Source organism: Theobroma cacao, chromosome 1 (assembly GCF_000208745.1).
Source record: "Theobroma cacao cultivar B97-61/B2 chromosome 1, Criollo_cocoa_genome_V2, whole genome shotgun sequence".
Lineage (NCBI taxonomy): Eukaryota > Viridiplantae > Streptophyta > Magnoliopsida > Malvales > Malvaceae > Theobroma > Theobroma cacao.
The window spans coordinates 21,362,419-21,389,642 of NC_030850.1; the positions used below are offsets into that span (position 1 = coordinate 21,362,419).

The following is a 27,224-nucleotide window of genomic DNA, read 5'->3' on the forward strand; positions in this document are numbered from 1 at the left end:
CAACTAGTCTAGGAGGAAAATCATATGGCTTTATGATAGTTGATGACTACTCTAGGTATACTTGGGTCTATTTCCTTGCTCAACAGAATGATGCACTACCAGCATTTATAAATCATTGTAGGAAAGTTGAAAATGAAAAAGGACTTGTCATAGTTTGTATTAGGAGTGATCATGGTGGTGAGTTTGAAAGAGGTGAGTTTGAAAACTATTGCAATGAAAAGGGGTTGGATCATAATTTTTCTACACCTAGAACACCCTGGCAAAATGGAGTTGTAGAAAAGAAAAATCGAACTTTAAAAGAAATGGCTAGGACTATGCTGTGTGAAAATAATTTACCAAAATATTTTTTGGTAGAAGCTATCAACACAACAACATATACTCTTAATAGAGTCTCAATTAGAGCCATGATATCAAAGACTTCTTATGAACTTTACAAGGGTAGGAAACCAAATATCTCTCATCCTAGGAGTTTTGGTTGTAAATGTTTTGTATTGAACAATGAAAAATATCCTCTAGAAAAGTTTGATGCAAAAAGTGATGAGGCAATATTTTTAGGATATGCATTAAACTCAAAGGCCTATAGAGTTTTTAACAAAAGGACATTAACTGTTGAAGAATTGATCCATGTAGTTTTTGATGAATTAAATGTCTTACAAAAGGAAATTCCTACTAATGAAGATGATACGGATGACCTTGAAAGACAAATGGAAGAAATGAATTTAAATGACAAGAAAAATAGTGAAGAAAAGTCCTTAGGAAGAGAAACAAAACCTCCACCTTTAGAAACATTGCAAAGAACCGAAAATCAGCATAATGACCTTCTAAGAAGCTGGAGATATGTACAAGACCATCCACAAGAGCTGATCATAAGAGATATTACACAAAGTGTCAAAACTAGGAGAGGAGTTAGAGAGACTTGTGAGTTTTCAGCTTTCATATCTCAAATTGAGCCTAAGACCTTTGAAGAAGGTAAAAAAGAGGAAAGCTAGGTAATGGTCATACAAGAGGAACTTGATCAATTCAAAAGAAACTGTGTGTGGTCATTAGTCTCTAGGCTTTTAAATCACCCTATTGTTGGGACAAAATGGGTGTTTAGAAATAAGGTAGATGAGCAAGGAAATGTCATTAGGAACAAAGCTAGGTTAGTGGCTCAAGGGTAAAACCAAGAGGAAGGAATTGACTATGATGAAACCTTTGCACCTGTTGCTAAAATTAAAGCCATTAGATTATTGGTTGCATTTGCATGTTTCATGAACTTCAAATTATTCCAAATGGATGTAAAAAGTGCATTTTTAAATGGTTTCATTCAAGAAGAAGTATATGTTGAACAACCCCCAGGATTTGAGGACTATGAAAAACCAAATTATGTGTTCAAACTTCATAAGGCCTTGTATGGACTAAAACAAGCTCCAAGAGCTTGGTATGAAAAACTTTCTAGGTTTTTAGTTGAGAAAGGATATAGTAGAGGAAGCATTGGTACAACACTATTTGTCAAAAAATGCTTGAATGATTTGATTGTTGTTCAAATCTATGTGGATGATATTGTGTTTGGTGCAACTAATGAGGCTTTGTGCAAGAACTTTGCAAAAAAGATGCAAGGTGAATTTGAAATAAGCATGATGGGTGAGTTGAAATTCTTTCTTGGCCTTCAAATCAAACAAAGTGAGGAAGGAATCTTCATCAGCCAAGAAAGATACATTCAAAACATGCTGAAAAAGTTTGACATGCTGAAGCTGAAATCAATTAGCTCACCAATGAGTCCATCCACCAAACTTAATGTTGATGAAAAAAAAAAGTGTTGACCAAAAGCTTTATAGGAGTATGATTAGATCCCTACTGTACTTAACTGCTAGTAGGCCTAATATTCAATTTAGTGTATGTTTGTGTGCACGGTTTCAATCACAACCTAAGGAGTCACACTTGACAGCAGAAAAAGAATCTTTAGGTACCTTATAGACGCACAAAATTTAGGATTGTGTATCCTAGAAGAACATCCTTTAATCTTATTGGATATTCAGATGCAGACTTTGCTGGAAGAAAAATAGACAGAAAGAGCACTAGTGGAACATGACAGTTTCTAGGAGATAAGCTTATATCTTGGTTGAGTAAAAAACAAAACTCAGTTGCGCTTTTCACAGCAGAAGCTGAATATATTTCTTTAGGTAGTTGTTGTGCACAGATTTTGTGGATTAAATAACAATTAAAAAACTTTAGCATAACCTTGCATAATGTACCAATATTTTGTGATAACACTAGTGCCTTTAATATATCAAAGAATCTTGTACAGCACTCTAGGACCAAGCATATTGAGCTTAGACATCACTTTATTAAAGATCATGTAATTAAAGGGGACATTAAAATTGAGTTTGTTAGCACCATGAAACAATTAGCTGATATATTCACCAAATCCCTAAATGAGGAAAGATTTTGTGAAATTAGGAGAAATTTAAGGATGGTTAATGTGTAGGAGCTATAAGAAACTTTTTTGTATTTTCCATTCACAAAATAGTAAGGACGTAGTCGATTAAGAATTTCTTAGTCAACTAAGAGTGTTTTGTCTCTTTAAATAATAAGAATCAATAAGTTAAAGAAAGAATGAATAAAATAGTGAAAAGAAATTGTCTGCTTGGTGAAGAAAATGGGCAGCAAATACCGCCTAATTGAAAAATTAAAAAAAAAATTAGAGGAAAAGTTTTAAATTTTGAAAAGGAGAAAAATTGACAGCATTTAAGGGGGAGTCAGACGGCTTCTCATAACTTCTCATCCATATTCTTCATTTTCTCCTACAAGAAGCCTCTACTAAGAAAAATAGAAACCCCATTTCTTCCTAATCCTTGAACCTTAAGTCGAAAACATCTTAAAACCAAATGGCAAAATCTTCCCTGTCAAAAAAAATTTTGGAAAAGAAGAAGGGCAAACGGCCAATGGAGAAGAGTCCATAAGCAAAAATTCAGAAAAAGAAAAAGAAGATTGTGTCCACCTCTGAGGTTGAGAAAATTAAGAAAAAGTGGAAAGAGAAGGAACACAGAGCAGAGAAAAAGAAAGAAATAAAATCCATGAGGATAGGTTCAAGAAAATTGAAAATGCTCCAATTACATGTGGAAAAGTTTTTGACTAGAAGAGCTTCGATGAAAACCTTGAAATCCAAGTAGTTCTGTTAGAAATTCTAGAAAAAAAGAAGGGCAAATGACCAATGGAGGAGAGTCCACAAGCAGAAATTCAGAAAAAGAAAAAGAAGATTGTGTTTACCTCTAAGGTTGAGAAAATTAAGAAAAAGTGAAAAGAGAAGGAACACAGAGTAGAGAAAAAGAAAGAAAAAGAAAAATCCTCCAAGAAAGGTAAAGTTCTGTCCTCAAAGTTTAGAAATAAAATCCATGAGAATAGGTTCAAGCAAATTGAAAATGCTTTGATTACATGTGGAAAAGTTATTGACTAGAAGAGCTTCGATGAAAACCTTGAAATCCAAGTAGTTCTGTCAAATTACTTTGAGGAAATGAAATTGAAGAAACTTAACACTTTCAAGGACCGGACCTATAGTCCTAGTCTTGTAAAAGAATTTTATTCTAATATAGATTTAATGACAATGAACTGGAAGATTCTGAAGATTTCATTGAGGATGGTTTGAATGTCTTCATAAATGGAAAGGAATTTGTTGTGACTGTTATAGACTTAGGAAGCTTGCTTAAAATCGAATGTGAAGAGGGAGACTTTGAAATGCCTGAGAATTACGATCCATCATCTCTATGGGAGATTATAACAAGAAAGAAAGAAAGAAAAATACTCATCCAAAAGTAATAATGGTCTCATTACAAGCCCCCAAATAAGAATTTTGCATTACTTTGTTGTTACAAACATTCATGGAAGAAGTGGTAGTTTTAGCTATGTTAGTCTTTAGGACTTATGGCTAATGGAGCTTGCTTTCAATGGTGCTCCATTCAATCTAGGTCAATTCATGATATAGAGAATGAGGGGAGCTTGTAGAGTTGACAAGGTAAATTTACGATATGGAAATGTGATCACCTCACTGGTTAGGAAGAAAGGAATATGGAGCTCTAGATATAAAATGGATTTAGTGAAAATAGGGACCAGGCTATATATCTTGGCAGTCTGCCAAAGATGGGATATAAAATGGATGTAGAAAAAATTGTTAAAACCCCCAAAGTCACTCTAGAAGAAGAATATTCTTTCCATGCTCAATTTGAGACTGCCCCCTTTCAGTTCTCAAATGAGATGGTTTTGAGTCTGCTGATGCGAATTGATGGATAGCTAATAGACCAGGCTGTGAGGATGCAGAAAATAGAACAAGAGTTGGAAGAACTTGAAAATATGATGAAAAGAAAAGGGAAATAAACTTTTGAGCCTGTTGCTATGGATATCTCAGCACCAGCGGGATAGGCTACTGAAAGCCCTACCTTCTAGGCAAAAGGTTCAACCTTTCAGGTTGCAAGTCCTACCATTCAAGCTGATGTTCCTGAACCAGAAGTTGATCAACTAAGAAAATCTCCAACTCTTGAGCCTCAAAGTAAAGATGGATCAGATCAAGGCACAAAAGTGCTAGGCTCATTTGAAAAGTCCCCATCCCATCTTGAACTGTAGCAAAATCATCCATCTCCCCCCAATTTAGAGGAGGTGTCAATAATGGATATTTTTCACCAAATGGTTAGAGAAGAACAAGCTGAAAAGGAAGAAACTAAAGGGAAAGCATCAAAATCAGTATCTCCAAGAGAATCCCCTGAACCAGCTTATGCTACAGAGGAACAATATGAGAAACGAAAAGAAAAAGCTACTACAGCTCCACAAGCCAAGCCTAAACCTTCTGATAAAGGCAAGAAGATAATGGCAACCAAGACCAAATTCCTTAAGAGAAGGAAATCCTTTAGAATAGCTGAAAAGCTAGACCATCAGCCATTTCTTCTCCTCAAGACCCCCTTGAAATTTCTAATAAATCATCCCCTGAACCCTCACCACAAAAATCACTGCCAGAACCATCTCTTGAGCCCCTTAATGTTTTCTATGGCACTTAGGAATCTACCCCTTCAGCCTCTTAAGAAATTGATTGAGCACCTCTCAGTTTGATGATGATAAAAAGAGTGAGAATTATAGAAAACTTAGGAGAGATAGAGGGTAGAAATGATCTAGGGGTAATTTAGGAATAAAACAATGACTACTGTTTTTTTACTTTTTTTTTGTTTTGTTGACAGTTGAACATCTGAACTTAATTTTGTTGTTTATGTTATTGTGTTGAAAATGGGATGCTGTTAAGTTGCTTATATTATTTTGTTACTGATGGTTAAACAGTTAAATCTATCTTTGATGTTTATGGTATTTTGACTGCTGCTATTTAAAGATTTTTTGTTGATATTGGGCTGATATGCTGATGATTAATATTTGTTAAGATATTGTGAGTGGAATGTGGTTGAAGAATGTATATGGACGTTGAATATACTATTTCTGCTAGATGATTAGTGGCATAAATAAAATCTAGAAACAATATGCTGATGATAGACAGTTAGCTGAAATATTGATGATATTTTGTCAACCAACCACCTATAGTTGATCACTTTATATGTCAGCATAAATATATTCTGAATGTATAATGTCATTGTCTGTATGACATAAATAAAAATTTACTAAAATGAATAAGTAAAATAAGCATACATTAAGGGGGAGCACTCACTTAGGGGGAGAAATCCTCATTTTTTTTTGCAGAACTAAAAACGTTTAAATAGTGACTGTGCTTTTAATTAAGGAATGTTTTATCATCATCAAAAAGGGGGAGATTGTTGGCTCCATTAGTTTTTCATGATAATAAAACATTCCCATTCATTTGTGTCTAATATTTCTACTTGAGTGTATAGGACAAGAATTGTATGCCAATGATAAATAAATTATTCCAAGGGACATATAAAAAATTATATGTATAAAAAGCCACAATTAATCAACAAAATAGAAGCTCTTTAGTTGAATAATAAAGGATTAGTCAGCTAAAATTCAAATTATAAGTTAGCGGGCTCAAGAGTATTGAGAAACAGAAAAGACTTAGTCGACCAAGAAATGGGTTAGTCGACTAAGAGTTTATTGCCAGAAATCTAGACTTCAAGACAAGACCAACTTAATCGACTAAGAAAGAAGTTAGTCGACTAAGTGCTCACTGCTATAAACTAAGATCAGAAAATAGAAAAGACTTAGTCGACTAAGAACACAGTTAGTCAACTAAGATCATTCTGTCATAAATTTTGAATTGAGCACTAGAAGACAGATTAACGGCTAGAACTACCACCAAACTATTTCAACGGTTAAAAACTGCCTAACACCTATTAGAGCTGATTTTTCAAGTGTTTAAGAGGCTTCCAATGGCTAGAAATGTAATCAAGTCTTCCAAGTCTAAAAGAGCTCTAAAACCAACAAATACTTTCTGCTCATTTACTGCACTCAACTCCTATCTTTGTAATTGTGATTTGCACTTCACTTTATACTGCTTAGATCAACCTTTTGATCATATGTACACTTTTATCATTTCTCTCCTTGTATTCTTAGAGTAAGCGGGTCACTCTAAGGGATTGATTCAAGCTAGGATTGCTTGTTTGTGCATAGGTTTTAACTTATCCTAGAAAAGTTAGTTGTTGGGTTTTGGTTGATCTCGGTAAAAATTATTATTATAGGTTGTGGTTGAGCCTTTGAAAAGCCACTTTGGGTTTTGGTTGATCTCGTGAAAAACCATTGTTAAAGGTTGTGGTTGAGCTTGTGAAAAGCCATTGTAACAGCTTGGTGGAAGCTTGAGAATTCCATTGTTTTTAGTGATTTGATTTGGAAAATCCTTGGTTGAACAATCAAGGTAGTGGATGTAGGTCTTAGACCGAACCACTATAAATTCTGGTGTGATTGTCTACTCTGTTTTTAGTTTTTATTCATCTTTAAATCTTTCTTTTATCTTGCATTTGTCCCCAATTAAAAGTCAATTTTAGTAAGAGCCAAAAAGTGCTATTCACCCCCTTTTAGCACATTTTCTTGGGACCAACATATTTGCATCCAAGATGCTCCGTAGTGACAGATTATTAGCCATGTATATAAATTATGCCTAAATAGATAAAATCAAGCAATAAGTAAACATCATGCATAAACTATTTAAAACAAGGTTTTAAAATTTTTAATAGTTCTCCCACTAGTTTATACAAGACGATAGCCCTCCATATCACCTCGAGAGATCTCTACTAGGATTCTCTTAGTGGGCTAGGATCCTATCCATCTAGTCATGGCCTTGAGTTTGCTTAACAAACCATGATGGGTAAATTAGGTAGGTAACTGAGCTTACCAATTGTATCTCTATACAACTCCTAGATTAGCGAGGTGACAACACATTGCCTAAACATATCATATATGTTTCGCCTAGCCTTTGCCTCTAGTTTCCAAGCATCCAGATTTTATGAAACTAGTTCAATAAGAGCCACCAATAGTTCAAACATACTCGTGTAAAAGTGTGGCCTTGAGTGTGCTCAACAAGCCTCCGATTAAAAAAGCAGCTAGGTTATCTTGCTATATGGTGAAATGCAACTTAATAATACGTGGTATGCAACTCAATATTTATCGAGGGATTTTATCTTTTTCGTTTTATGAAGGTCTCATTTGATTAGCATGTATAGCATTTAATATATCGCATAAAATTAAATCTATCACATGTTGTTCTACTAAGATGGTTATGGACTTTTCTACTCTAGTTATGAACATATAAAGTAAACATGCTCAATATGATGATGATCTTGCATTTCATTTGAAAAATGCCACTCGACAATTGAGGATCACAGTTCAAATCATTTGGTGCTTAGGTTTGAAAAGATTTAGTAATTTTTTTAAAATTACTTAGTCAAGGAATTGATCATGTCAAGGCCTTTAGCTAACTCAAATCATATTCAAATTAATTCTATTAATAAGTTCTTTTTAATTAAACTTCTTTACTTAGAAACCTAAACTAATTTAGGAAACTTCCTAGTTTGAGTATCTATCATAAACCATTTTAAAAGGTTTCATGATCCAAATCATGTGTCCGAAATATTTTAGGAAGGTCCTTATCCACCTTTTAATATTGTATTATCCATTCACTAATTATAGAGTTCTAATCGTTATTAGAAGTTATAATTTATTAGTAAATTTATCTTAATTAAAATCTATACTAATCGGATTAGGATGTCATCTAGTCAAGTTGGCTTTCCATTTTAATTAAAATTATATAATCTAATTAGATATGGATAAATTTAAATCATAATTTCTTAATTTAGGGAGTCTTCATCAAATGAGGAAGACTTAATATTTTTGGAGATTTAATATCAATCAATTTAAAATTGATTGATTCCATCAAGGATTCAAACTCTTTGATTTTAGGCATGTATTCCTATTATTTAGGAGTCCATGATCAGCTAAGGAAAAAATCCTTCCTGATCATTGAGTGTCCAATTTGTCCAGCAAACAACCTTTTTCCATAGAGGGGTTACATCCATGGCAATGGGAGGTGCAGCATCCACGTGTGGTGGCACCAGGCACAACCTTTGTCATGAGTGCCGTTTCACATGTAAAGGACATTCTTTTAATTTAGTTAAGTGTCCAGCCACTCAAAAATTAATTCAAATTAAAAATTTTATCCTTTAATTGAACCTTTCAAATGAAGATAATATTCTGAAATTTTCAGAATTAATTTTGTGAGATTATCTTGCCATTCAAAACCGATTTCCAAGCTATAACTATTCTCTAAACTGTTTTCAATCTTTCAATAATTAATGGCCTAAATCAGCTTTATTGGCCATGAAAATTTCTAGAAATAATGCTCATTATTAAACATTTTAATAAAGATAATTTTTCTGGAATTGTTTAGAATTAATTTTCAAGAGTTTCTTGTTAATTAAAACTGAAATTTCATGCCAAAACAGTGAGTTGGATAGATTTATATTTGCACCAATTTTCTTGCTCGAAATCAGCATATTTGACCATGATATTTTCCAAAAATAATCATTATTGAACATTTTAATAAATATAATTTTCCTGGAGTTTTTAAGAATTAGTTTCCAAGACTTTCTTGTTTTATTAAAACTAAAATTCATGTCATAACAGTGAGCTGGACTGTTTTCATTTTTTGCTCAAATTTCTTGCTTAAAGTCAGCCATTTAATCATGAACATTTTATGATTTTGCTGTCCACATATCCAAAATAAATGTGTAACAATTACATATTTTATTTGTGTTGGTCCTTATAATATGTGCTAAGGGGGGGTGAATAGCACAATTTGGCTCTTAACAATATTGGAAACTAATTTCCAAAACTTAAGAAAATAAAACAGACTATAAGATGCACAACAATTTAGAGTGGTTCGGTCCAAGACCTACATCCATTACCTTGATTATCCAACCAAGTATTTTTTCACAAATTCGCTAAACACCGGTGAAATTCACAAGCTTTCACCAAGCTTTACAATGGCTTTTACCAGGCTCAGCCAAAACCTTTTACACTAGTTTTTCACAGGCTCAACTAAAACCCAAAGTGGTTTTCCAAGGCTCAACCACAACCTACAACAATCAAGCTATCCCAAGCTTGAATAACCCTTTAGAGTGACTTCCTCACTCTAAGAATACAAGAGAAGTAATAAAGAAGTACCTATGATCACTTACTTGATCTAAATGGTACAAGATGAAGTGCTGAACTCTATTACAAAGATTGGCATTTAAGTGCAGTAAAGTGCACTGAAGCTTTTCTAGTTTTTTCTACTTTTATAGCTCAAATCTCATTCAAGGCTTTAAAACACTTGTTTTTCATTGTTGGAAGACCCTTTTATACTTGGAAATGCAACTCTGATGGCAGTTTGACAGTTTATGGCCATTGAAAACTGTTGAGGATGAGTTTTAGCCGTTAATCTGTCTTGTAGTGCTCTGGGTCAAATTGCAGACAAAGAGCTCTTAGTTGACTAACTTGGTCGACTAAGTTGATTCTATTTTTGGTTTGCAGATCTTGGCAGAGAGCAGTTAGTTGACTGTCTTGGTCGACTAAGTTGATTCTGTTTCTCAAACTCTTCAGCCCGCCATTTCTCCAATTTGAAACATTGATCAACCAACCAACTTTCTTCCTTGTTTCACCAATAAGCTTCCTCTTTGTTATTCTGTTACATCTTGTTGATTTTATCCCTCTTTTTCTTTCAAAAATACTTTTTGAAGAGTTAATAAATTAATTTCATATATTAATTTTCTGAACACTCAAGTAAAGGTATTAGACACACATAAATGGGAATGTTTTGTTATCAGCAAAAACTAATGGAGCCAACAATCTCTCCCTTTTTGATGAGGACAAAACATTCCTTGATTAATAGCATAGTGTCTTTTTAATTCTTTTTAGTTTTCTACAAAAAATGAGGATTGCTCCCTTAAGTATAAGCTCCCCCTTAGTGTGTGCATATTTTGCTTATTTTATTTCAGACAATTTTACTCTTGTCATATAGAAAATGATATTGTACATTTGGAGTGTACATATGTGTAGTAATGTAGAGTGAATTGCAGCAAGTAAGTATTAGCAGATCCTCATTAAACTTTCAGATTTAAATGTTGACAGATTTTTATCAATGTTTCAGCAGCTGTCAACAGTTTATTGATTTCAAATTTTGTCCACATCATTCATGTTTCAATTGATATACTATACACACCATCTATATCTATTTACAAACAGAAGTTATCCATAATGCCATAACAAAAATCATTTATTAGCATCAATATCAGCATATCATCAGCAGATTTTGTTCATGACAGTAAAAATACCAAAATATCAGCAGACTTCAATTTGTAGCAGTTAAGCATTATAGTCATTCAGCATTCATATTTCACATATAACCACATAAACAACAAAATTAAAACTGAGTGTTTAAGTGCCACCATGGTACAAATAGCAATTAATAAAAAAGTATTCTGAAATTGCCCTTGGATAGTTTTGCTTCCTATCTCCTATTTTTCTAAGTTCCTGCTCCTGATTTTGTTTTCTTTTCTTTCCTAAGTTCTTGGTTCCTCCAGCCTAACATTTTTTTTAATTCCTACACCCATTTTCTGGTTCCTGCACCCATTCTACTCCCCTCTTTTGTCAGCATCAAAAGAAGGGGCTTCTATTCATCTTATGTGTCAGAGAGTGAGGATTCAGTGTCATAGAAAGGGTTTAAGGGAAAAGAAGAAGGCTCTCAGAGAGGTGAATGTTCTGGTGGGGACTTGTCTGAGACAGGGATTGGATTCTGAGGAGAAGAGGCTGAAACTGGTTTAAATTTCTATGCCAACCTAAAAGACTTTCTTCTTTTGAGAAAAGCTATCTTGGTGGTCATAGTTTTTCTGCCTTTGGTTGGTGGTTTTGCCTCAATTGGTGGTGCTGTAGTGGCTTTGACTTTTTTTGCTTTTGCCTTTACTTTGGTAGCTTATGCAAGCTTCTTCCCTTTTCCTACATCTCCACCATCTTTTTGAGTTTCTGTCCTGGCAGTGTCTTTTTCAGCTTGTCCCTCTTTAACCATTTGATGGAAGACATCCATAATGGAAACTTCTTCTGAATTTGGAAGAGAGGTCTGCTGTTTCTCTATCCCTGAACCAACCACTTCTGTCCCTTATTCTGAATCATTTTTGCTTGGAGGTTTAGGAGAGGATGTCTTGGTTGGCTAATCAACCCCTTGAGGAGAGTCCTCAGTTTACAGAACAAGACTGGCAGACTTATAGGTGGAACCTTCAGCTTGAATTCCAGAACTTCCCACATGAGGAGTAGATTTTTCTATTGACTTGGCTGAACCTTCAGCACCTTGCTGTGCTGGTGTAGTACTAGATATTGTAGAGTTGTCTGCAGCTACAGATTTAGATGGCATGCTTTCCTGCTCCTTCAGCTTATTTTCCAACTCAGTGATTTTCTCTTCAACTTTCTGTAGCTTTTCTCCTTGGTCAGTCAGCTTACCATCAATCCTCATGAGCAAATTAAAAATTACTTCATTTGAGAATCTGGAAGAGGCTTATTCAGATTGAGCAGGTAGGCTGTGCTCTTTTCTTGGACAGGTCTTGGAAGTTTTAATGAACCTTTCTCAATCAAGTATATACCCCATTTTAACCAAGCTGCCATAATGAATAGCTTGATCTTTGGTTTTTACCAAGTCCATATCATACCGTTTTGCCCATATTCCCTTCTTCTGTACAAGAGATGTAATCACATTCCCATACGGCAGATTTACCTTATAAAGTCTGCAACACTCCTTATTTTTTCAATCATATAGCTTTCCAGATTTAGAAATACCTCATTAAAAGCATGCTCTATCAGTCAGAGGTCTTGGAGGCTGATGTAGCTAAGGCTTCCACTTCTACCCTGTATATTTGCTGCGATGAAATAGTGTAGAATTCTAATCTGAGGGCTGGTTATTAAACCAAAATTACTCTTTGAGGAATATTTTTCTTTTCTCCCAGTGATGATCTCCCACAATGATGAGGGATCATATTTTTCAGGAAGCTCAAATTCTCCTTCTTTACATTCTATTTTCAGCAGGTTCCCTAAATCTTTAGGAATCACAACAAACTCTTTTCCATTCAAATATACATTCAATCCATCTTCCACATAGTAATCAGAATCTATTAATTCCTTTCCTTTCAAAGCAATACTAGAATAGAATTCTTTAACCAGACTTGGACTATAAGACATATTCTTAAAGGTGCTGTAACCTTTTAGTTCTAGTTCATCAAAGTACTCAGATAAACTAGTTTGGATTTCAACATTTTCCTCAAAACTCTTCCAATCAATAAATTTTCCATAGGAGATTGGTGCATTCTCGATATTCTTGAACCTATATTCATGCAACTTATTCCTAAACTTTGAAGAAGAAAAACTAGTACCTTTGTGGAGTGAGGGTTTTGTATCTTTCTTCTTCTCAGTGTTTTACTTCTTTACTCTTAGTTTCTTGGATATTTCTTTCACTGAACCAGGCATGATTTTCAGTTTCTTCTTCAGACTATCTATTCCTGTTCCTTCCTTCATTGGCCTATTCTCTTTCTTCTTCTCTGATATCTCTTTATTTTGAGATGTTCTAGCCATATTGGTTGCAAAAATTTCTGAGGGTTTGAGTCAGTTTTAGAGGCAAACAGGAAGATTTAGGCTTTTGTTTTTAGAGCAACGGGTTTCAGGGGAGAGAGGAGGAGAGGTAGTCAGCAGTTATTACTCAGAAAAACTGCTCACTTTCCTTTTAAGTGCTGCCTTATTTTATTTCTTTATAATTTCGAACTTCCCTCTAAAATTTGGTTATTTACCTTTGACAATTTTTCTTCATTCTTTTTTGCACTCGGTAAACATAAATTTTTACCACATTTTACTCTTCTTTCTCTAAACTCATTGAGTCTTATTATTTAAAGCTGTCAGACCACTCTTAGTTGACTAAGAAATCCTTAGTCGACTAAAAGCATTCTGTTTTCTATGTGAGAGCAAAAGGTTTTCTTATAATTCTTTTACACTAATAATCCCTAAATTTCTTCTAATCTCACAAAATCTATCTTCACTCAGAGGTTTGGTAAAAATGTCTGCTAATTGATGTAAAGTATTCACAAATTCTATCTTAATATAATTTTTTATCACATGGTCTCTAATAAAATGGTGTCTAATTTCAATGTGCTTTGTCCTAGAATGCTGCACAGGATTTTTTGATATATTGATTGCACTTCTATTATCACAGTATATTGGTACATTATGCATAATTATTCCATAGTCTTTTAATTGTTGCTTGATCCAAAGAATTTGTGCACAACAACTTCCTAATGATACATATTCAGCCACTGCTATAGATAGTGCCACTGAATTTTGCTTCTTGTCGGACCAAGTTACAAGCATGCTTCATAAAAGTTGGCATGTTCCACTAGTGCTTTTCCTATCAGTTCTGCTGCCAACAAAGTCAGCATCTGAATATCCAACTAAGCTAAAAGTTGAGTCTCTAGAGTACCATATTCCTAGTCCTTGAGTGTCTATGAGGTATCTAAAAATTCTCTTAACAGCTGTTAGGTGTGTTTCTTTAGGTTGTAACTGAAATCTTGCACACAAGCACACACTAAGCTGAACATCTGGTCTACTTGCTGTTAAGTAGAGAAGAGAGCCGATCATACCTCTATAGAGCTTTTTATATACATCTTACCTTTTTCATCTAAGTCGATTTTGGTGGATGGACTCAATGGTGTGGAAATTGATTTCAGCTTCAGCATATCAAATTTCTTGCGCATATCATGGGTGTATCTTTCTTGATTGATGAAGATTCCTTCCTCACTTTGTTTGATTTGAAGACCAAGGAAGTACCTCAACTCTCCCATCATGCTCATTTCAAATTCACCCTACATTTCCTTAGCAAAGTTCTTGCATAAAGCCTCATTAGTTGCACCAAATACAATGTCATCCACATATATTTGCACAATAATTAAATCATTTAGATATCTCTTAATAAACAATGTAGTATCGATGCTACCTTTATCATACCCTTTTTCAACTAAATATTTTGAAAGCCTCTCATACCAAGCTCTAAGAGCTTGTTTCAATCCATACAAGGCTTTATGAAGTTTGAAAACATGATAAGATTTTTCAAAGTCTTCAAAACTAGGTGGTTGTTCTACATATACTTCCTCTTGAATTAATACATTTAAGAATGCACTTTTTACATCCATTTAGAATAATTTAAAATTCAAGAAACATGCAAAAGCTAGCAACAACCTTATGGCTTCAATCCTAGCAACGGGAGCAAAGGTTTCATCATAATCTATTCCTTCCTCTTGGTTGTATCCTTTTGCAACCAGCCTAGCTTTATTTCTAACTACATTTTCTTGTTCATCTACTTTATTTCTAAATACCGATTTTGCACCAATAATAGGGTGATTTGAAGGTCTAGGTACTAATGACCATACACGACTCCTTGTGAATTGATCAAGTTCTTCTTGCATGGCCTATCCAACTTTCCTCTTTTTCAACTTATTCTAAATTTCTAAGTTCAATTTGAGATATAAAAGCTGAAAACTCACAAGTTTCTCTAGTTGCTTTCCTAGTTTTAACTCCTTGTGAAATGTCACCTATTATTTGGTCTTGTGGGTGATCTCTTACAAATCTCAAACTCCTTGGTAGATCATCATGCTGATTTTTTACTCTTTGTAAATTTTCTAGAGGTGGAGTTTCATTTTCTCTTCTAGGTGAGCTTTCTTCATTATTTTTGTTGTTTTCTAAGCTTATTTCCTCTATTTGTTTTTCTAGGATTTCTACATCATCATCATCATCATCATCATCTTCTTTTTGTAAAGCATTTAACTCATCAAAAACTGCAAGAATTGATTCTTCAACAGTTAAGGTCCTTTTGTTAAAAACCCTATAGGCCTTTGAGTTTAATGCATATCCTAAAAATATTGGTTCATCACTCTTTGCATCAAACTTCCCTAGGGGTTGTTTTTCATTATTCAATACAAAGCACTTACAACCAAAACTCTTAAGGTGAGAAATATTTGGCTTCCTACCTTTATAAAGTTCATATGGAGTCTTTGAAATCAAGGGTCTTATTGAGACTCTACTAAGAATATAAGCTGCTGTATTTACTGCCTCAGCTCAAAGATATTTAGTTAGGTTGTTCTCACATAGCATGGTCCTAGCCATTTCTTTTAAGGTTCAGTTTTTCCTCTCTACAACTCCATTTTGCTGGGGTGTTCTAGGTGTAGAAAAATTATGATCCAAACCCTTTTCATTGCAAAATTTTTCAAACTCATCATTTTCAAATTCTTCTCCATGATCACTTCTTATGCTAACTATGGCTAGTCCTTTTTCATTTTCTACTTTCTTACAATGACTTAAGAATGCTTGTAGAGCATCATTCTTATGAGCAAGAAAATACACCCAAGTATATCTAGAATAGTCATCAACTATTACAAAGCCATAAGATTTTCCTCCTAAGCTACTTGTGCTTATTGCACCAAATAGATCAATGTGTAACAATTCAAGAGGTCTAGATGTTGACACTATCTTCTTGGTCTTAAAAGATGTTCTAACTTGTTTTCTTAGTTAGCAAGCATCACATATTTTGTCATTTTCAAATTGTAAATCCGGCAACCCAACTACTAAATTCTTTCTAATCAATTTTGACATAGTATGCAAACTTACATGTCCTAATCTTCTATGCCATAACCAGCTATTATTTTTAGCATTTGCAACAAGACATACTTCACTATTTACTTCAAGATCTTCAAGAAAAATCACATACATATTTTTCAATCTTTTTCCTATAAATGAGATTTTATTTGTACTCATATCTATCACTTCACACTTAGTTTAATCAAAACATACCTTAAATCCTTTATCACATAATTGACTAATATTGACTAATACTTAGTAAATTATGCTTTAAGCCTTTAACCAACAACACATGATTGGTTTGAGTCTGAAAATTCTTACCAACCGTACCTATTCCATGGATTCTACCTTTTGAATCATCTCCAAAGGATACGGTTCCTCATTTTCTCTTATCCAGTTGAGCAAACAGTATTTCATGTCCTATCATGTGCCATGAACAGCCACTATCCAAGTACCAAGGCTATTTCGTCTTGAGTTGAGCTCTTGAACATGTCTCCTTTAAGTTCAGCTCAACCTACAAAATAGAATTTTAGTTTTTCTTTATAGGTACCCATACTTTGATGGGTCCTTGAGTGTTAGTTGCAACAAAGGATCCCTTAGGAACCCAGATATTCTTAACTTTCTGCACTATTCTTTTCTTAAAACACTCATATGATAAATGACCATGTTTACCACAATTATAACATCTAGGTAATACTTTAGCTGAATTTTTATTATGGTATACATTTCTTTTTGAAAATTCATCTTTCAAACATTTAAGAGCTGTGTTTTCATCATGAATTATTTGCAACGCTTCAGACTTGTTTTAAAACCTCAAAGTTTGTTTTTGAGTGTTCTAACTCAACTTGCAAAATATTTCTTTGCTAAACAATAGAAGTAAATTCTTGTTTGATTTGTTCAAAATCATTTTCAAGTAATGCAGCCTTTTTCTTTAATGATTTTTATTTTGAAAAAAGTTTTTCAAATTCATCATAAAAGCAGTCATACTCATCTTGTAAATCATCAAAAGAATTAATGCAGGGGGATGAGGATACCTCTGTTTCATCCTCTTGTGCCATTAAACAGATGTTTGCTCTTTCTTCAGATTTTTCATCATCAGTTTCAAAGCTTGATGTGTCACTGTCAACCATGCAGCTGCCACCATTGCTTTCTTGGATTTCTTATTTTTCTTGGGAGTTTCATCTTTCAGCAATGAACACTCGGACTTGAAGTGACTAGGTTTCTTGCACTCGTAGCAGATGAGCTCCTTCTTTTTGTTGGAGTCAATTTTGTTTTTGTTTTTCCACGAGGCACCTTGGTTTTTCCTGAAACCTCTTTTAGCTAGCCTTCGATTTCTTCTGCTCATTAGCTCTTTGAATTTTCTTGCAACTAGAGCTAATTCTTCATCATCATCATAGGAAAGCTCTTCCAACTCTTCTTCAAGAATGCTGGCTTTAATTGCAATACTCTTTTTCTTTTCCTTTACTTCCCTTTGGTATTCTTCTTCTTCTTCCTTAAGCTCTAGCTCATGAGTAAGAAGAGAACCACAAATCTCATCAAGTGTGATGATGTTTAGATCTTTAACCTCTTTAATGGCAGTCACTTTTGGCTTCCAAGATTTTGGTAGGCTTCTAAGCAGTCTCTTAACTAATTCATGTTCAGGGATAGGCTTGCTTAGTTGACTCAATTTATTTGTGATGTTTGTAAACCTATCAAACATGCTGGTGATATATTCACTAGGCTCCATTTTGAACATTTCATAACTATGTGTGAAGAGAGCAATTTTGGACCCCTTGACTTGGGAAGTCCCTTCATGGATTATTCTAAGTTTCTCCCACACTTGTTTAGCTGTTGTATAGCTTGAGACTTTGTTAAATTCAGTGGGGGTTAATGCACAATGCAAAGTGTTGATGGCCTTAAAATTTATTTGAACTTTCCTAGTTTCAACCTCAGTCCATTCAGACCTTGGCTTGGGCATCAACTCATTTGTCACTACATTCACGGTTGAAGGCATAAAGGGTCCATCAGTTATGACGTCTCACATTTCATAGTCTATAGCCCAAATATAGATTGACATTCTTGTGCTCTAATAAGGGTAATTAGAGCAATCAAACAGAGGTGGTCTATTTGTTGATTGTCTTTCAGCGACTATGGTTCTTTATTGAGCCATTTGGATCCTCCCAAAGGATGTTAAGCCTTAAAAACAGGAAACTAGCTCTGATACCAATTGTTGATCCCTATAATATGTGCTAGAAAGGGGGTGAATAGCACAATTTGGCTTTTAACAATATTGGAAACTAATTTCCAAAACTTAAGAAAATAAAAACAGACTATAAGATGCATAACAATTTAGAGTGGTTCAATCCAAGACTTACATCCACTACCTTGATTATTGAACCAAGGATTTTTTCATAAATTCACTAAACACTAGTGAAATTCACAAGCTTTCACCAAGCTTTACAATGGATTTTATCAGGCTCAGCCAAAACCTTTTACACTAGCTTTTCACGGGCTCAACTAAAACCCAAAGTAGTTTTCCAAGGCTCAACCACAACCTACAACAATCAAGCTATCCCAAGCTTGAATAACCCGTTAGATTGACTTCCTCACTCTAAGAATACAAGAGAAGTAATAAAGAAGTACCTATGATCACTTACTTGATCTAGATGGTACAAGATGAAGTGCTGAACTCTATTACAAAGATTGGCGTTTAAGTGCAGTAAGGTGCAGTGAAGCTTTTCTAGTTTATTCTACTTTCTATAGCTCAAATCTCATTCAAGGCTTCAAAAAACTTGTTTATTATTGTTGGAAGACCCTTTTATACTTGGAGATGCAACTCTGATGGCAGTTTGACAGGTTATGGCCATTGAAAATGGTTAAAGATGAGTTCTAGCCGTCAATCTGTCTTGTAGTGCTCTGGTTCAAATTACAGATAGAGAGCTCTTAGTTGACTGACTTGGTCGACTAAGTTGATTCTATTTCTGGTTTACAGATCTTGGTAGAGAGCAGTTAGTCGACTGTCTTGGTCGACTAAGTTGATTCTGTTTCTCAAACTCTTCAGCTCGCCATTTCTCCAATTTGAAACTTTGATCAACCAACCAACTTTCTTCCTTGTTTCACCAATAAGCTTCCTATTTGTTATTCTGTTACATCTTGTTGATTTTATCCCTCTTTTTCTTTCAAAAATACTTTTTAAAGAGTGAATAAATTAATTTCATATATTAATTTCCTGCACAGTCAAATAAAGGTATTAAGCGCACACAAATGGGAATGTTTTAATATCATCAAAAACTAATGGAGCCAACAATTTGCTGGAAATTAAGCACAAATAGAAGCAAAATTCTTCACCTAAAACCGTGTGTGTGCTGCCTTGCAAGACAGCCTCCAAAACCGTGCCTTATGGTGTCCCTTTTTCTTGTGCTTCCGTATCATAATGTAAAACACATATTAGTTAAGTCTATATATGATTCAAATAAGTTAATATAAGATTAAAGGAGGGTACAAAGGTTGCTGGACAGAATTAAATGTAATTGGCAAAGCAGATTTTTGAAAAATCGATTTTAACAAAATCGCACCAAATCAAAATACAAAACAACTATTTGTTAATCAAGCATCCATTGAACATGAACAAGCACTCAAATGGCATGAAAAGGGCTCTGATACCACTATTGGTTGAGGACTGATCATGTTTCAAATACAAATAAAATTACAGTGGAAATAAATTTAAACTAATTAAATTACGCCTCACCTTCCTAGGATCTATTTCATCCCAAATTGAGTACAGAATTAAATTAAAATAAAAGTATATGATCATTTCACTTTACCTAAATAACAAAGGTTGATGAATCCTTTATTGAACCACTAAATCAGCTTTCAAAAAGCTCAACCACCTCAGTCCGGTTGTTGCAATCCAAAGCTGTTCAATGAATCCTTGTGCAGCCTTTAATGGTGATCCACACCAATGAATGAGAAAATCCTTCTTTAAGGATTGGGAGTGCTATGCCTTTACAATGTGCGAGTAAAGATGAGTTTCATAAACTCATAATCCACACAAAATTGTGGGGTTGAACACACAAAAAAAAGGAAGTGAATGAAAAACTATTTTTCTTTACACAAGGAATGGCAAGACAAAAGAATTTCTAATGTGCCATTCATTTTTTTTTCCAGCCATTTTCCACCCTTTTGTTTGGAGGCCATAGCAAGGTATTTATACCTTGGATTAATTTTAAACCCTAATTACCAAACTATTTTGTAATTGCTACTTAATCCAATAATTTGAATAAACAATTTAATTAAGTCCTTAAGAAGCCTAATTAACTTAATTGTTTAATTTAATCAATTAGGCCCAATAACTTAACTAAACAATTTAATTAATTAAGCCCAACAATTTAATTAAACAATTTTAATCAATTAGGCCCAATGACTTAATTAAACAAATTTAATCAATTAAGCCCAATAACTTAATTATTTAATTTAATTAATTAGGTCCAATGACTTAGTTAAACAATTTAATTAATTAGGCCCAATGATGTAATTAAACAATTAAATTAATTAGGCACAACTTAATTAAACAATTTTAATCAAGTGCTTGAGATACTCATAACTTCTAATTTGATTAAGTCCAACTTAATCACCTCTGCCATTTTATTTTCAACATTCATTTTAGGTGTGTAACCCATTAGGCTTCTAACATGTTGGCAATTAACTCAACATATAATTCTGAAGTTAAACTTAGAATTAGATAAATTTAAACTATTTTAAATTTATCATTAATCAAGTTAACTACCTAGAGTTCATAGACCAAGATTGGGATCTAGCAATCCATCATGGCCACCCAAATGTTAGAAGAATCAAGATGGTTTGACTCAACCTTTCAGTGATCAGCATTTCAGTGTAATTCATTCCTTCATCATATATCTCGGAGATGATAAGAGCATGGTGCAGTGGCTACTCTTATTGATCTCCATATTCGTTCTTAAAGTTTGATCTTCAGCTTTATAAAGACTTATGAAACTCCTTTCACAATCTTCAAGTCACCTTGGCCAAGGACTTTAATAAGCTAATATCAACCAAGAATAGTTAGGATATGTCCCCTGCATCACTTGGGGTGATGATTCCTATCTTAACCACTCATTTGCCTTCACATGCTTCATGCTATACCTAAAAGCATCCTATTTTGGCATTCTTGGTTAGGCACCTATAGGGATGAAATCAAAGCATAGCACTCCACACATAAGACAACCTGGTGTCTCAAGTCTAGGGAGTATTTACACAACTGACACATGAGAAGTATTGCATAGAAACTTCAGTGAAATACCAAATGCACTTCTCATTGCTGGTCTATTGACTCCATTAATTTTTGATGATAATAAAACATTCTCACTCATTTGTGTCTAATATCTCTACTTGAGTGTGCAGGACAAAAATTATATGCCAAGAATAAATCAATCATTCAAAGGCACATATAAAAAATCATATGAATAAGGAGCCACAATTGATCAACAAAACAGAAGCCTCTTAGTTGGATAATGAAGGGTATTAGTCAGCTAAAATTCAAATTAGAAGTTGGCAGGCTCAAGAGGATTGAGAGACAGAGAAGACTTAGTCGACCAAGAAGTAAGTTAATCGACTAAGAGCCTACTGCTAGAAATCTGGACTTCAAGACAGAAACAACTTAATCGACTAAGAAAGAAGTTAGTCGACTAAGAGCTCATTATCAAAAACTAGGATCAAAAGACGAAGACAACTTAGTGGACTAAGAGCTCAGTTAGTCAACTAAGATCATTTTGTCAGAAAATTTAAATTGAGCACTAGAAGATAGATTAACGGCCAAAATTGCCACTAAACTATTTCCAACGGTCAAAAATTGCCTAACACCTATCAGAGCTAATTTTACAAGTATTTAAAAGGTTCCCAATGGCTAAAAAATGTAATTAAGGCTTCCAAGTCCAAAAAGAGCTTAAAAATTGTAAAAACCTTCAGCATACTTTTGGCACTTCACTCCTATTCTTGTAAAAGATTCAAGCACTTGACTTTGGACCACTTAGATCAAGTCAGTGATCATAGGTACTGTCACGACCCAATTTCTCGGGCCATGACCGGCGCATGAGCTCAATGAGTATAGCTCACTAAGCCCAAACAAGCCTATCCATTTACCTTTGCTTAACAAATTTATCATATCATGCATACACACACACTTTTTTCGGGGTGTGAACATAGCCAAAACACAATGGCATTATCGATAATAATATACATGCACTATACCAGTCATGTATTTAGAAATTTACATTGCATACACATATTCACATTGTTAGATTGTATTCACAATACAAAATGACCCATGACTTCCAGCGGAGACATTTATAATAAAAGGGATTACTATCGAATGCCAGACGCATACCCAGGAGATGCACTACGGGGACTCCTCGATCTAGGGTCCAACAGTCACCTGATCTGAAAACATGAATTTTTATAAAACGTGAGTACAATACTCAGTGAGTGAACAAGGAAGGGAACAAGCAACAATTAGGGAGAATTTAAAATCATGAAGCACTTGTTTCAAAACAATGCAATTTAGTTCATTCCTATTTAAAACCCCTCCAAACCCGAGAGTTTTTCGCTATAGCGAGCATGAATTTCGCTGCAGTGAAAATAGAGCAACAAGAGAAACATTTTTCCTCACTCAACAAAAAGCCATCCTGCTAAACTAATAAAATCAACCTAAAATTCATGAAAATTCTCAAAGTACAATGTGTCAACTTTCATGTACATTACAACCATAAATCATTGTCCATCAATTTGCTATATCACACATATTTACATATGTATATATATATATATATATATATATATATATACGTATATACCCATCATCATCATCTCACCAACCCATCATCATCATCACCAGCTCATCATCATCATCACCAGCTCATGCGCACTCCCTACTCGCACATGGCTAGGTCATCACCGGGTTATGCGCACTCCCTACTCGCACATAACCGGGTCATCCTCGGCTTATGCGCACTCCCTACTCGCACATAGCCGAGTCAACATAATTACACAACATTATATTCAAGCATATATGTATATCAACATAATGCAGCCACATAGAAATCCATAATAACCACATTTCATAACATAAACCTTTTCTCAAAAGCTTGTTCCCAAGGCATTCATTTTCATGAAAAATTGCATAAAATCATTCAAACACTTTGTTCAAAACAGTCATATTCCCAAAACAATTTTGATAGGCAGTCCACTCACAGGTGTCGAAAATCCGGATTCCGGGTGAACTCTGACTAATAGTCCTCAGGCGTAATTCCTTTGCCTTTTCCGGACGTCTCACCACCTTGACAAATAACAAAGTCGAGGAATTTACTATATTGTCCCTAAATTGATATAAATTAATTTAAACTACTAATGCTTGATATGTAAATGCAAAAATATGTCCGATTACCGCTTAATCACGGTATCGATTAAATTCGACCGATCACCCGATTAATCGGCGATTGTGTCCAAATCACCTCCAAATTAATTCATTTCTCCTCTAATACCTTAATTTACCACATACATTTAAATAAAGCCAAATTCAGCATTAGAACCCTCACAGTTCCTTATAGAAAAATTTGGTCATTTGGTGCACTAGCATCGAATTTTTTTCTACATAACCGTTTCACCTTAATTCATCATTTTCCATGCCATTTTCCTTGAAATAAAAACAATCCCCCATTGATATTCAGCCCTCATGGTTCGGCCAACAAGGAACCCTAGAGAAATTGAATATTTCTTTTGTGTTTTTGTTCATAACCATGCTTAACTATCCCTAAACACTAACATAGTCTAAAATCAAATTATTCCAACAACAATTCCTCTTCCATACCCATTTTTCAGAATTGAATTCATCATGATAACTCAATATTCAACCATGGAAATCAAGAACAAAAGCATGGGTAAGCTAGGTATCAAGGAGAATTAAAGAAATTTTAACTTACCTAGCTTGTTTCCTTGATTTCTTCACTTTTTCTTTGAATTTCCACCTAGGTTTTCTTGTTTTTCCTTTTGTTCTTCCTTTTTTCTTGTTGCTGGATGCCTAGGCCGAATATGGTGAGGGAATTGGGGATTTAATGGGCTGATTTCTATAGAAAATAATAAAATAATCAAGCATGCCATGTGTCACATGCTTATTGGCCCAATTTTTAACTTTTTGACTTTTTCTTCTTAATTTTCCACCACAAATATTCTGGTATTTATCCAATCCTACCACAATTAAAATCCCTTGGTCTTGACAAGTGCTGGGGTGAAAAATTTACCGATTTGCCCCTGGGGTGAAAAAATTACTATTTTGCCCTTTTACTCCGAAATGTACCGGAATCTCATTATTTCTACTTTTCAACCTAAAATAACACTAATATTGATCAATATTAACCAAATGGGGCAAAAATTGTTTAAAAAAATTTTCGTTTAGTCCTTTAGTGGCAAAATTACCATTTTGCCCTTGTGCTCCATAAATACCGAGAATCACAATTTTTCACTGCTAAACATCATTTTATACTCCAATAATCATAATTATATTTCATATAATTATTCTTGGTCAAATGTGATCAAATCTTGGCTAAAAATCTCAATTTTATCATCAAATGGTAAAATGACCGTTTTGTCCCTAATTGGTCAATTTTCTGATGGACTCCAAACTGGACCTTGAACTCCAAATCACTATTCTAAGCCATTCTGTTGGTTTTAAAATTTTCAAATTCCTCTTAGAATTTCTATTTGAACTAGTTCAAGGCTCGATTTAACTTAGTTGTACCACTCGGTACAATACCGTCTTTTAATCGAGCTTGACAGGGTCTCACATTCTCCCCCACTAATAAAAATTCGGTCCCCGAATTTAAATTCAATGTAGAGTGGCTTACCTTTACATATCGAAGAGGTGTGGATGCTTTGTCTGCATCTCATCCTCAGCTTCCCACGTTACCTCCTCGCTAGTGTGATTCCGCCACAACACTTTCACTGAGGCTACATCCTTTGAACGGAGCTTTTTAACTTGCCTATCAAGGATAGCTACCGGTTGTTCCTCATAGGTTAGATCATCTTGCAACTGAATGGTTTCATACCGTATTACATGTGATGGATCTGGGTTGTACTTCCTAAGCATGGACACATGAAACACGGGATGAATATTTGAAAGGTCTGGCGGTAATGCCAAACGATAAGCCACCGCTCCAACCCTTTCTAAGATCTCGAATGGCCCTATATACCGAGGACTTAACTTCCCTTTCTTGCCAAACCTCATTACCCCTTTAGTTGGCGAAACTTTCAAAAATACATGATCTCCTACTTGGAACTCCAAGTCTCTCCGTCGGTTATCAGCATATGATTTCTGTCTACTTTGTGCTGTTAACATCCTCTGACGGATCATGTGTATTTTCTCGGTTGCATCCTGCACCAATTCAGGCCCCAAAAGTTTCCTTTCTCCCACCTCTAGCCATCCAATGGGTGACCTACATCTTCGTCCATATAAGGCCTCAAATGGTGCCATTTGGATGCTAGTTTGGAAACTGTTGTTGTAGGCAAATTCCACTAAGGGTAGATATTGTTCCCACCTGACACCAAGGTCTATCACACAAGCCCTCAACATATCCTCCAATGTTTGTATGGTCCGTTCAGACTGTCCATCAGTCTGAGGGTGGAAAGCTGTGCTGAAATCCAACTTAGTGCCCAATGCTTCTTGCAACTTTCCCCAAAACCTACTAGTAAACTGAGCTCCTCTGTCAGATACTATAGAAATGGGAATACCATGTAGTCGCACTATCTCATCCACATAAACTCGAGCATATTGGGCAGCCCCATAAGTAGTCTTAACCGGAAGAAAATGAGCTGACTTTGTTAACCGGTCCACTACTATCCAAATTGAATCATATCCCCCACTGGTTCGAGGCAAACCCGTTACAAAGTCCATAGCAATATGTTCCCACTTCCACTCGGGTACTGGTAATGGCTGTAGTAGCCCTGCAGGCTTTTGATGCTCGACCTTAACCTGCTGACAAACCAGGCACTTGGAGACAAACTCAGCTACATCTCTCTTAAGTCCTTCCCACCAATACACCTCTTTCAAATCTTGATACATCTTTGTAGCCCCTGGATGTACCACATAAGCTGCCATGTGAGCTTCCTCCAATATTTCTCTCCTCAACCCGTCACCATCAGGCACATAAAGTCTGGTTCCATACCTCAACACTCCATCTGTGCCTTTAGTAAACATTTTTCCTTTCCTACCCTGAGGATCCTCTAAGGCCTTAATCACAAACTCATCTTTACTTTGTGCTTCTTTAATCCTGTCCATTAAAATAGGCCTCACTCTAAAGTGTGCTAGCAAAGCATTTGTCTCCGCAACTTCCAAACGCACACCTATGTCTCCCAAGCTATGGATCTCTCTAACCAAAGATCTCCTACCAATGGAAATATGTGCCAAGCTTCCCATTGATTTTCGACTCAAGGCATCCGCCACTACATTGGCCTTACCGGGATGATAAAGAATAGTACAATCATAATCCTTTAGCAACTCCATCCATCTACGTTGCCGTAAGTTAAGATCCCTCTGCTGAAATATATACTTCAGACTTTTGTGGTCCGTGTATATCTCGCAAGTCTCACCATACAAGTAATGTCTCCAAATCTTTAAGGCAAACACGATTGCTGCCATTTCCAAATCGTGTATGGGGTAATTCTGCTCATGCCTTTTAAGTTGCCTAGATGCATACGCAATCACCTTCCCATGTTGCATCAATACACATCCTAAACCAACCCCCGATGCATCACAAAACACCGTGTAACCCCCTGTGCCTTGCGGCAGGCTTAACACTGGAGCTGTGGTGAGACATGCCTTAAGCTTCTCAAAACTATTCTCACAAGCATCAGACCACTCAAATTTTGTATCTTTACGTGTCAGCTTAGTCAAAGGGGCAACTATTTTGGAGAAGTCCTTCACAAAGCGACGATAATAGCCAGCTAAACCCACAAAGCTTCTAATCTCCGTAACTGATGTTGGCCTTGGCCATTTTTCCACTGCTTCAATTTTCTTTGTATCAACTTGTATCCCCTCCTTAGATACCACATGCCCCAAGAATGCAACA

The 27,224-nt window shown here is 35.0% G+C and overlaps 1 long non-coding RNA gene across 1 annotated transcript; it reads right to left on the bottom strand.

Annotated features, from left to right (window-relative positions):
• Positions 22,508-24,113, bottom strand: LOC108663774. Its single transcript, XR_001929800.1, has 3 exons — positions 24,084-24,113; positions 23,356-23,440; positions 22,508-22,545 (listed from the first exon to the last, which is right to left on the bottom strand). It is a non-coding gene; the product is annotated as an uncharacterized LOC108663774 (long non-coding RNA).